Genomic DNA, 12,901 nt, shown 5'->3' on the forward strand with positions numbered 1-12,901 from the left:
TAAGTTTTTCAATGTGTGGGCAGAGCATGAAGAATTCCTGAACATTGTGCAACAACATGGGAAGCAAACATTGAGCTACAGGAAAATGAACAACATCTGGCTCAAATTGAAAGCTCTTGGACCTCTACTCAGAAAGGTGAATGTTCAAGAGTTCAAGTATATCAAGCAGAAGATTGAAAGAGACAGAGTAGACCTTATTAATGTACAAGAAAGAATATGTACACAGTGCATAGATGATCTTCTAATAGAGGAGAGGAGCCTTATGCAAAACCTGGAGAAATGGGATCTACCGGAGGAAGGTGCTTTAAAGCAGAAGGCCAGAGCAAAATGGATCAAACTAGGTGATTCTAATTCCAAGTATTTCACAGCAGTGATCAAGGAAAGACAACATAAAAATCAAATAGTTGAACTGACTTCTCTGACAGGAGATAAACTCACTGATCCTGTAGGCATCAAAGAGGAAATTGTAAGCTTCTACAAGGGATTAATGGGAACAACTGCTCATAGACTACCAACAATTGACAAGAAAATGGCAAAAGGTCCCACTCTGTCACAACAACAGAGAATCTTATTGTGTAGGGATGTCAGTGAGCAAGAAATCTATCAGGGCTTATGCTCTATTGGTGATGACAAAGCCCCTGGTGTTGATGGATTTAATGCATATTTTTTCAAAAAAAACATGGAGTATCATCAAAAATGAAGTTACTGAAGCTGTTACAGATTTTTTTGCCACAGGGAGCATATACAAAGCTATCAACTCTACAGCCATCACTCTAGTGCCCAAGACCTCCAAGCCTAAGTTAGTAAAAGAGTTCAGGCCAATTACATGTTGCACAGTCCTTTATAAGCTCATCTCCAAGATTCTAGCTTCAAGACTCCAAGCTCTTATCTCCACTGTTATAAGTGGCTCACAAGCTGGATTTATCCCAGGAAGAAAGATTGCAGACAATGTCTTCCTTGCACATGAATTGGTCAAAGCATATTCCAGGAAACATACCTCTCCCAGATGCATGATTAAGATTGATCTTCAAAAGGCTTATGATTATGTTGAGTGGCCTTGTTTAAAACAAGTTATGGAGGAGCCGGGATTCCCTCAATTATTCACTTCTGGGGTTATGGAATGCATACAGACTGTGAATTATTCTATTGTAATAAATGGTGAACACACAAGATCTTTCAATGCTGCCAAGGGACTTAGACAGGATGATCCAATGTCACCCTTCCTATTTGCAGTGGTAATGGAGTATCTGAGCAGAAGTTTACAAGATCTTAGGACAAACAAGGAGTTCAAATATCACCCTAGATGCTCTAAATTAGGAATAACACATCTGTATTTTGCTGATGACTTATTGCTCTTTGCTAGAGGTGATGCAGTATCTGTGAAGGCAATATATCAGAAATTTGCACAATTCACTACAGTATCTGGATTGCAAGCAAATCAGACCAAAAGTGCAGTATATTTTGGGGGAGTCACAATAACAGAATAACAAAGGATTCTACTTCAGTTAGGTTTCCTTTCAAATATGTTGGAGTTCCCTTGTCTACAAAGAAGATGAGTATCATGCAGTGGCAGCCAATAGATAAAATGACAGCACAAATTTCATCATGGACTGCACGCAAACTCTCTTATGCTGGAAGGGTTCAACTAGTTCAAAGTGTGCTCTTTGGGATACAAGCTTTCTGGGCACAATTGTTTATCGTTCCTACTAAGGTGATTAAAACGGTTGAAAGCATATGTCGATCCTATGTTTGGTCAGGAGCTAATGTGATTACAAGAAAGGCTCTCTTATCTTGGGATAAGGTTTGCCTACCTAAAGCGGGGGGGACTAAATCTCACTAATATGCATCTTTGAAACAAGGCAGCCATAGCCAAGACATGTTGGGACCTAGCTCACAAACAAGATAAAGTGTGAATTAGGTGGATACATACATATTATATTATATTAAAGGCCGACAGATTGCTAGTGCATCAACACCCCAACAAGCATGTTGGACGGTGAGGAAAATATTTGAAGCTAGAGGAAACATCGAGAATGTGCAGTGGGAACAAAATGCAAAGAAGAGTCTGATAAGGCAGATTTACTTTAACCTGCTCGGTGACTACCCAAGAGTTGAATGGAAGAGTCTTTTGTTCAACAATGCAGTGCGCCCGAACGCAAAGTTTATAATATGTTTGATGATGCACGATAGAGTTTTAACTGATAGACTGAGTAAATGGGGGATGAATGTCAACACACAATGCATACTGTGCCAGATGCAAGAGGAGACACGAGACCACTTGTGCAATGTGAATATACAAGGAGAATCTGGCACAAATTGTGGCAATGGATAGGGATACAGGAGGAACACCATGAACTGGGATGACTTTAGCCGATGGACCATCAAATGTGCTAAAGGGAAATCTCAACAGGCTCAAATCTTTAAATTGGCGTATGCATAGACGAGTTACCATATATGGATTGAGAGGAATATTAGGATATTTGAACACAAAAGCAAGTGCTGGGAGAACATTGCCAAAGAGATAGCTTCTGTATGTTGTGCACGAGCCTCATCTAGGATTGTCCATAAACTTAGGAATTGTATGTTTTGAAACATCTTTGTAGCTGAGTAGATAGTATACTGTGTAGAAAAGTTCTTTTGTTTCAGGTTTAGATAGCTATCTTTGTTGGCTTAGCTATGGCTTTGTAAATACATTACATTGGTGATTAATACAATTAAATTAGTTAACAAAAAAAAAAGAATATCTATTTAATATATCGACTTGAATCCCAACTAATTATGTACAAAGACAAATCGCTACATGCTTATCCACTTCTTATAGGTTTAATTAACAACTTTTCTTATTCCAAAGGAAGTATTTCTTATTTAATTAACAAAGAATGTCGAATAATGTATATTGCTCTAAATTGAGTCTACTATTTTGAAGACGCTCAACTGATGATCCTTTTTCGAGGGCTTTTTTAAAGACTAAAGTTAAGAAGTGCCCCTTATTAGTTCCTTTTATTTTTGAGAACAGTAAGCAAGGCGATCTGAAATATTTTTTCTTTTCCAGGAAAACAAAGTATGCATTAATCAAATGCAAAAGTCAAAGGTACAAAACCAGATGAAGCCTTGTTGACTGACAAACCAAGCAGGAAAGTTGTCAAACCAAGAGACTTCACTAAGTAGTGAGAAAGAAAATTTAGCTAACTTATGGCTACAAGTATTAAACACTCTACTTAGATACTTAAAAGATACATCAATCAGATGTTGCTGAAGTGCCCAAATATCTTCGCAAACAATATTAACCTCCCATGAAGGACCTCTGTTTCCATTAAGCATTTGAACCATTGTTAAGGAATCAGACAAGATATGTATATTCTTCCATCCATACTTCACCGCCAGTTGAATTGCTTTCCTTATTGCCAATGCTTCAGCTATTATGGCTTTTCCAACAAAATGGATTGGACTACCATAGGCATAAAGCATGTCACCATTAGCCTTTAAGGCTACCATTCCAATACTTTCTTTGCGAGTCTTTGGATCCAAACCCGCATCTATATAAAGTAACACTTTTTTCTGAAGAAAGAGTTAGTAATGGTGTGTTAGTAGAAGCATCTCTCATAGCGTTAACATGTTCCTTTGCAACTGTAAATTCATTAAAATCAAATAATGCTTTAGATAAAACATCATTCTCAGTCCATATCACCATCATTCATATAATAGACAATGCTAGTTGCAATAAGGTATTAATTTCCGAGAATCTTTTGGTATCTAACACTAATTTATACCACCATGTAGCAAAATCAGATATCAGATGCAAATTTGGCCAACGAATCAGACTCATTTTCCACATATTAATTGATCTAGGACATTTAAAGAACACATGCTCTAAAGTTTCAAGTTCCATCCCATAAATAGGACAGATGCCATCCATAGAATGAATTCTTTTTGTAATAATATTTTTAACATACAATGTATTTAAGACACACTTCCTTAAGAAATGTTTCAGCTTGTTTTTAATATTTAAAGACTATAAATGGTTCCAAACGAATTTCGGGAACACATGAGAACTACTTTCCGCACGATTAGCCAAAGTTCTATCATTTGTAAGGAGCAATTTCGCCAGATAATAACCAGACATCACTTCGTATTTACCTGAATTAGTAAAATGCCAATTCAATCAATCATTGCCCCCACAGAAGAAACTGGAATAGTTAAGATAGATTCGACATCATCTTCGCTAAATAAAGTATTCAAAATTTGAATATTCCATGTGTTAGTACCGTCATCAATTAGTTATGATACTTTTAGATTTTTCGCAGTACCACTCATCATACTTAAGGGGTAAAAGGAGCTATCTCGTGGCAGCCATGGATCTCCCCATACTCTTACATATTTACCATTTGAAAAATTTCATCTAACACCTCTACTTAATAGATCTCGCCCCCATAAAATACTTTTCCATACCCAAGATGTAGATCTACTGGTCGGTGCCTGTAAGAATGATTCCGTAGGAAAATATTTACCTTTAAGGACTTGAGAAACTATCAAATCCGATTCAGTCAGAATTCACCCCGCTAGTTTGGCTAAAAGAGCCATATTAAAAGCCTTTAAATCCCGAAAGCCTAACCCCCTTTAAATTTTGGTTCACATAGTTTTTTCCACTTTTCAAAATGCATCTTTCTCTTATCATCATTCGTACCCCACCAAAAGTTTGAAAATAAACTAGTGATTTCCTTACATAGCCCATCAGGTATCTGAAAACAAGACATAACATATGAGGGAATAACAACTAAAACAGACTTTAATAAAACCTCTTTCCCTGCTTGACTTAAAAACTTTCCTTTCTAACTCTTTATTTTAGATAAAATTCTATCATTTATGAAAGCCAACATTTCTTTTTTAGATCTTCCCACAATATCAGGCAATCCTAAATACATCACCATTTCACACATTCGTATATTATTCAACGAAGAGCATATTGTAATTTTTCTCCTCCATAGTATTCTTACTAAAAAAGATTGTAGATTTCTCAAAATTAATTATCTATCATGAGCATCTTGCATATATGTCCAAAATTTCATTAATCATAGCAACACTACTCATATAAGCTCTACAAAAGATAAATGAGTCGTTTGCAAAAAAATAAATGGGAAAAAGAAGGACTACTTCTCCCTAATGTGAACCCTTTTAACTGTCCTTGTTATTCAGCCGAGTGTAATAGATCAGATAATCCTTCAGCACATATTAGGAATAAGTAAGGTGATAGAGGATCACCTTGATGTAACGACCCAGCCGGTCGTTTTGAGAAATTAAGCTCTGTTTGGCGGCGTAAGATCTGGAACAGCTTCATAATATGAGTATCGACTTGTGTGCAGGGTTGAATTCAGTTAACGGATGATTCAGAGTCAAATTGGAAGAATGAATGTAGTTTTGGAAGTTTAAACGGTGAGAATTTAACCAGAATTGGACTTTTGAGTAAACGGTCCCAGAATGGGTTTTGGGTGATCTCAATAGCTTCGTATGGTGATTTTGGACTTAGGTGTGCATCCGGATTTGGATTTGGAGGTCCGTAGGGTAATTTGAGGTATTTCGGCGAAAGTTGAAAAAGTTGAAGTTTGGAAAGTGGAAAAGTTTGACCCATAGTTGACTTTTGTGATATCGAGGTCAAAATATGATTCTGAGAGTTGGAACAGCTCCGTTATGTCATTTTAGACTTGTCTGCAAAATTTGGTGTCATTCTAGGTTTATTTGATAGGTTTCGGCACAAGTTTTCGAAGTTGGAAGATTTGAAAGTTCATAGTTTGATTTATGGTATGATTCGTCGTTTCAGCATTGTTTGATATGATTTGAGATCTCGAGCAAGTTCGTGTTAGGTTATATGACTTATTTGTGTGTTTAGATGGGGTCCCAAGGGACTCAAGTGTGTTTCGAGTGTGTTTCGGATCATTTTGGGCTACTTTAGATGCTAATTATATGATATCCGGTGTTGTTCTTCGCGTTCGCGAGGAGAATCTCACATTTGCGAAGAAGAATTTGGCTTCTGGAAGTTTGTTCTTCGCGTTCACGAAGAGACTCTCGCGTTCGCGAAGAAGGAAATCTCGGTTGCACAGATCTGACTTCGGAGGCTCATATCTCACAATCTATAAGGAATTTGGAGATGATCCAAAGTTGTAGCCCTTTGTGTCTAGTATTCAGAAATGTAATTTAATTGGAGTTTGGATTTGTGTATAAGAAGTTATGGTAGTTACACTACAAGCTGTCCGGGGGGAGTTCGAAAATCTCTGCTGCACAAGGTTGACTTTGGAAGCTTATATCTCTTAATATATAATGACTCAGGAAATGCACAACCTATAAAACTATATCCCTTGCTGTCTTGTTTTCAGAACATCAAACCATTTGTCAATTGAAGTTGTGTCAAAAAAGTTATGGACATTATACTAAAGGCTGTCTGGAATGAGTTTGGAAATCGCTGAGGAGAAATTTAGTCATCGCGAACGTGAGAGAAGGGTCACGAACGCGAAGAACAACCCCTAGGCAGGCAGAATATATTCTCCAATCGAGAGTTAGACCATTTTATTCATATCTTGACTTGTGGAGCTCGGTTTTGAGCGATTCTTTGAGGGTTTTTCATACAAATCGATTGGGTAAGCATTCTTCACCTAGAATCTAACATATGCCATGATTTTATCTTCATTTTCATCATTTAATTTGTATTTTGGGTCAGGAAAAATGTTGGTTTTTGAAGAAAATTCCTAAATTGAAAAATTATGATTTGAGGGACCAAATGGTATCAGAATTTGATGAATTTTGTATCGTTGAACTCGTATCGGAATGGGTATTTGTTTTTTTCATAAACTTTGTCGGGTTCTGAGGTGCGGGACCGGAGGGGGGTTAACTTTTGGACAGATTTTTGAATTTTATTAAAGATTGAGACTTTATGATCCGGAATAGTTTTTTATGTGTTTTGTTTGTGCTTTGAAATTAATTTGGTTAGATTTGAGCCGTCCGGAGGTCTTTTCACCTAAGAAATGCATTTTAGAGTATCGGTTTGTCGTCTTTGAGGTAAGTATCTTGCCTAGCCTTGTGTGGGGGACTTCTCCTTAGGATTTGAGTCTGCTATGTTGATTGTAGTTTTTGTACGCGAGGTGACGAGTGTGTACTCGGTCTTATTTGTGGAAAAATTGGCCTTTTAGGGTTCTTAGGTCCTTGTATTCACTGTGTATGAATGTGTACATGATATGCTTGAGTTTTCCACTTACTAGTTTCACCTCTACATGCTCTAATTGGAATTAATTACTTATGATTCATTCTTATTGCCTATTTGACTCTTATTTTGCTTAACTGAAGATTTTTACCTCTTCTATTGTCATGCTATCTTTCATAACTGCTCATCTTTATTAGAAATCATTATTATCTCCCCTATAATTGTTTAGTCTTAATTGAGGTTATGATTATCTTCCCGCTTCTCATCCTTAATTGAAATTATTGTATATTCTTCATAAATTGCCCAAACTTAAAAGAAGTTTAGATACCCTATATTTAGTTGACATTTCCTTATTTGGAATTATTTGATTCGTGTTAGCTTCCTTGTTGTTGAATTACATATTGTGGGATTGTTGCATCATATTATTTTCTCCCTTGTTGAGCTGTTCTTATTACGCTTAGTATTCTCTATTGTGGTTATTCCTTGTGAGCTAGTTTTACCGTCTCCTTGTGATCGAAAGTTCTTGAGTTGATTTACTTTGTTCTTGTATATATTGTCATTGTTGCTGTTGTACTTGTTGTGGTGGTGCACGAGGTTTCTGTCATGCGGTTGTTGTTATGGGGTTGCACGAGGTTTCTGTCGTGCTATTGCTACTATTGATATATTGCACATGCGGCGTGACAAGGAGGGATATATATATATATATATGCTTATATGTGGGGTGGGAACTTTATGATGCACGTGTGGCGAAACAAGGCGGGCACTTATTATGTTATTATTTGCACACGTGGCGAGACAAGGTGGGCTATGTCAGGGATTGATTGTGATGATTTGTGATGGCCTGGGGGCATTCTTGTTGTTTGATATTGTGTTGTGGTACGCTTACCTGTATGAGCTTTATCTCGCGAAAGTTGTGACGAAACATCTTACGTGCTGTCCATTCTTTTCCTTATGCTTATTAGCTGGTAGGAACTATGTTAAAGCACTTGCACAAGCATACACGTAGTTGAACACTCCTATTGGATGTGAAGTCCTCCTGATTTTGCTGAGTATAGATGCATACCCTCGTTTACTTGTTATATATATGAGAGTGGATCTAGTTAGCAAGTGAGTGTGATGGGGGCACAGGATGTCACGTGTTAGATTTCAGGTACTGGGACTCGTGAGCTGTAATTTGTCCGAGTTTCGGTAATTCGTGGAAATTGTTGGATAAGACCTGATATGAACACTGTCGTCGGATCTGAGTTATTGCTTACCTTTACTGTATTGTGAATTTAGGATTTGGGTTTGTATTTTCGCTCGCTCTTCTATGTCATTATTTTGGTATTTCCGCTGTACTTGTTGTTTTCTTTCCTTATTGTGATTGTAGTATTGTTAGCCATTTCGTGTAGTCTTTATATATACATCATGTTCCGTTTTTCCTATATTTGTACAGTTTATTAGACCGGTAGGTGTCTTGGCTGTTCCTCGTCACTACTCCACCAAGGTTAGTCTTGATACTGTGCTCATGCTACTCTTTTGCACATTTTTGTTATGCAGATCCAGGTATCGATCATTAGTAGATGTGCGGATCATTTCTAAGGAGACTCAAGGTAAACCTGCTACTGCGTTCGCAGGCTTCTAAGTCAACTTCTTGCTTGTATTCAATTGTTTTCACTCTTTTCCAAACAGTTATATTTAGAAGTGGTAGCTAACTATGTAGAGCTTATGACTTGTACTACCGATTTTTTGGAATTATAAATTTTGTAGAGATTTCTGCTTCCAGACTGTTAAATTTCATTTATTATTGTGGTATTTTAGTATGAGTTAGTCTTACCTAGTCCCTAATACTAGGTGCCATCACGATACCCAAACGGAGGGAAAGTTGGGTCGTGACATGATAATAGGCGAAATCTAGGTGATTTAGCTATTGTTTATACTTCTGCTTGATTATATTCCGATGTCATATTATGGTTAATTGATGGAAAAACAGGCTCTACTCAAAATATGTATACCTTGCAGGATGAGAAGCCTAAATGATGCTTTTAAGAGGATATTGGGATGATTTATGAGCAAGAACAACTCCTAGGAGTCGAGTGTGCACAAGGACGAGACGGACAAAAATAGACAAAATCAAGCTTCTGAGGCGCGCTAACTATCGCGCGAACTACAAAGTTCGCGCGTATAAGGAGCAGAGGCAGAATACTGCGCGAAGTAGTGCGCGAACTCTGTAGTTCGCGCAATAGTTCGCGCACTACCGACCCGGAGAGACTTTATATAGGGGTAAAATTGGAATTCCTTCTTAATCCCACTCAATTTACATAAAGCAAAAACTCCATTATTGAGGGGAGATCAGATTTTGAGGGGAGGAAGTGCAAAAATACTATTCATCCTAGAGAGAGAAAGTGAAGAGAAGACTCAACCTTGAAGTGAAGAAAAGAAGAGGATTACAATCTTGAAGCAAGAACTAAAAGAGTTTTTCTAAACTTTTTTCTTGTATTTACTTATATTATGTTTAAGACTTTTATTGTTGATTTTTGTATGATTATGAGTAGCTAAAAACTCTAGTATTCTTGGGTCATGGGTGTTAGATGATCTTGTTGTTTGAATCTTAGATTGAAGATCTTGAATCTATCGTTATGGGTTGTTTATTTGATTCTGTTGTTAATTATTTTACTGCGTAGCTAACAGTAAAATACTATTTACGAATCTTGAGTAAAACTTGAAAAAGGAAATTCTTGATTGCATATAGAATCAAATAGAGCAAGATACGGATCCTGGGCATCGGGTGAAAGATTCGCAATTAAGATAGAACTATACTTAATTGCCTTGCTTGGTTGAAAAATAGGAGTTGTAAATGCATTCTTGCTAATATTAATACCATAGACATATAGGTATTAGTTTAACTTGAATAGATGCATAAGAACTCGAAAGATTCTTATGAATATTATTAACCCTATAATCAATAACCCGGATAATTCAATAAATCCATTTTAAGCTAAAATAGTAGCATAATTTCTAGCAAGTCCATGACCCGGGAATATATTTATCCAAATTGTTATAAACATATTGTGAAATTGGTGTAGTAATTTTGTGTTGAATTATTGTGCAATTATTAAGTAAGTTGTAAATTGGTTCTTTATATATTTTGTGATAATTTAGCTTGAATTGATAATTGTTTGAGTCTACATCAGTCGATAAGTTGATCACAATTCCTCGTGGGAATGATACTCTACGCACTACTATATTACTTGTCGATCGCGTGCACTTGCGTGAGTGTTTTGGTTGCAACAAGTTTTTGGCGCCGTTGCCGGGGAATTGAAATTAGCTACTTGACTGTTTTTAAGATTTTATTAGCTGTTAATAAAAACCTAAATTTTTCATCTACTTTGTTTGTGTTGCGTAGGCTCTTCTCTTGAATGCGGAGGAGTAGAAGCACAAACAACCTCTTCCCTTTTGATCCTGAAATTGAACGAACAATTCATAGAACAAGGAAGGAGTGGGAAGCTAAAAACAAAACAGAAAGAGAGTTGGGCATTCAAGTTCAACCACAACCAACATTAATGGCGGGTAATCAAGAACGTGCGGTGATAGAAGCAGCAAGGCCAAACTTGCTAATATGACTCAGGCCATGGTAAAGCCTGAAATCACCGGTCACTTTGAGCTTAAACAGTACATGGTGCAGCTGATACAGTCCACTGGGCAATATGTTGGTCTATCTCATGAAGACCCACAAAGGCACATTCAATTTTTTTTGGAAATAACGGATACTTACAATTATCCAAATGTTTCCAAGGATTATGTCAGGCTGACCTTATTTCCCTTCTCATTATTGGGGGATGCTAGAGAATGGTTGCAAAAAGAGCCAGCTATTTAAATCCACAATTGGGATGATTTAGCAAAGAATTTCCTAATCAAGTTTTTCCCCACTAAAAAGACAAAGTTTTTGCGGAGTCAGATTCTTGGGTTTCAACAACGGGATGGTGAAACTTTTCGCCAAGCTTGGGAAAGATACAAGAAACTACTTCGGGATTATCCTCATCATTGTCAGACTGATGAAGTATTGGGCCATACTTTTGTTGATGGATTAGACGAAACTTCCAAAATGAATCTTGATTCAGCTTGTGGAGGTAGTTGCACGGCAAAACCATACAGTGAAATACAACTTCTGCTGAATAACTTTACTGCTAATGATCATAATTGGCAAGGTGAAGGAGAACCAAGGAGAGCAATGAAACAGAAAGCAAGGTTATTTGAATTGGATGACATTTCAGCCATGAGAGCAGATTTAGCAAAATTGGCAAATCAAATGACCAGAATGACAATGGGACCATCACAACCAATGCAGCAGGTTCAACAAATGTCAGTTTGTTGTGAAATGTGTGGCGATAATCACACAAGTGACATGTGCCCAACGAATCCTGAATCTATTTACTATGTTGGGCAACAAAACAGAGGTCCGATGAATCAACAAGCCCAATATGGGAACACTTACAATTCAAATTGGAGGAATCATCCTAATTTCTCTTGGGGTGGGAATAAACCCAATCAAAATCAATTTAGACCCCAAGGAAATTTTAATCAACCTCAAAGGTCGCCACAGCAAGCAGAAGAAAGTACAAATGATTTGTTGAAAAAATTGTTGCAAGACAATCAACAACTCAGAACGGACTTTAGAAATCTTGAAAGACAATTGGGACAACTAGCTGCAAATCAAATTACTAGGCCTGCAGGTGCTCTTCCAAGTGATACAGAGAAAAATCCGCAAGTTAGTGCAATTACACTTAGAACTGGAAGGGAATTAGAAGAAGTTCCAAAGAAGAGAAAAGACAAGCCTGTACCTGAGGGTGAATTGATTCCCAAAGCAACACAGGAAGTAAGGAAAGATGATACAATTTCAGCACCTGTGAATATTCCAAGGCCACCACCACCTTTTCCACAAAGATCGCAGAAAAAGAATGACGATCGCATGTTCAACAAATTTCTCTCTATGTTGAGTCAGATTCAGTTGAATATTCCGTTGGTAGATGCGATTCGTGATATTCCAAAATATGCCAAATACATAAAAGACATTGTGGCTAACAAGAGGAGACTGACTGAATTTGAAACAGTTGCACTTACTGAAGAGTGCACTTCAAGGGTCCAAAATAAGCTTCCTCAAAAGCTTAAGGACACTGGCAGCTTTACTATCCCTGTGAGAATAGGCAATGTTGATGTAGGTCATGCACTTTGTGATTTGGGAGCAAGCATAAATTTGATGCCATTGTCTTTGTACAAACAATTGGGTTTGGGAGTTCCAAAACCCACCACAGTGATGTTGCAACTAGAAGACAGGTCCATAGCTTACCCGGAAGGGGTGATAGAGGATGTGCTACTGAAAATTGGGAAATTTATTTTCCCGGCTGATTTCATTATCTTGGATTTTCAGGCCGATGAAAAAGTTCCTATTATATTGGGAAGACCTCTCTTGGCTACAGGTGATGATATAATTAAAGTAAGAGAAGAAAAAATGATCATGAGAGTTGACAACGAGGAAGCTGTTTTTAATGTATATAAAGCAATTCAACTTCCTCGGCAGTATGAAGAATTGTCTATGATATCTGTCATGGAGATTGATGAGCAACTTATCACCCCATGTGTATATTTGCAGGATTCTTTAGAAAAAACAATTGTGTTGTTTGAAAGTTTGGAGATTAATGATGAGGTTGAGGAGATGAAACATACTTTGAATGC

The sequence above is a fragment of the Nicotiana sylvestris genome, chromosome 8, assembly GCF_000393655.2.
Source record: "Nicotiana sylvestris chromosome 8, ASM39365v2, whole genome shotgun sequence".
In the NCBI taxonomy this organism is placed as follows: Eukaryota; Viridiplantae; Streptophyta; class Magnoliopsida; order Solanales; family Solanaceae; genus Nicotiana; species Nicotiana sylvestris.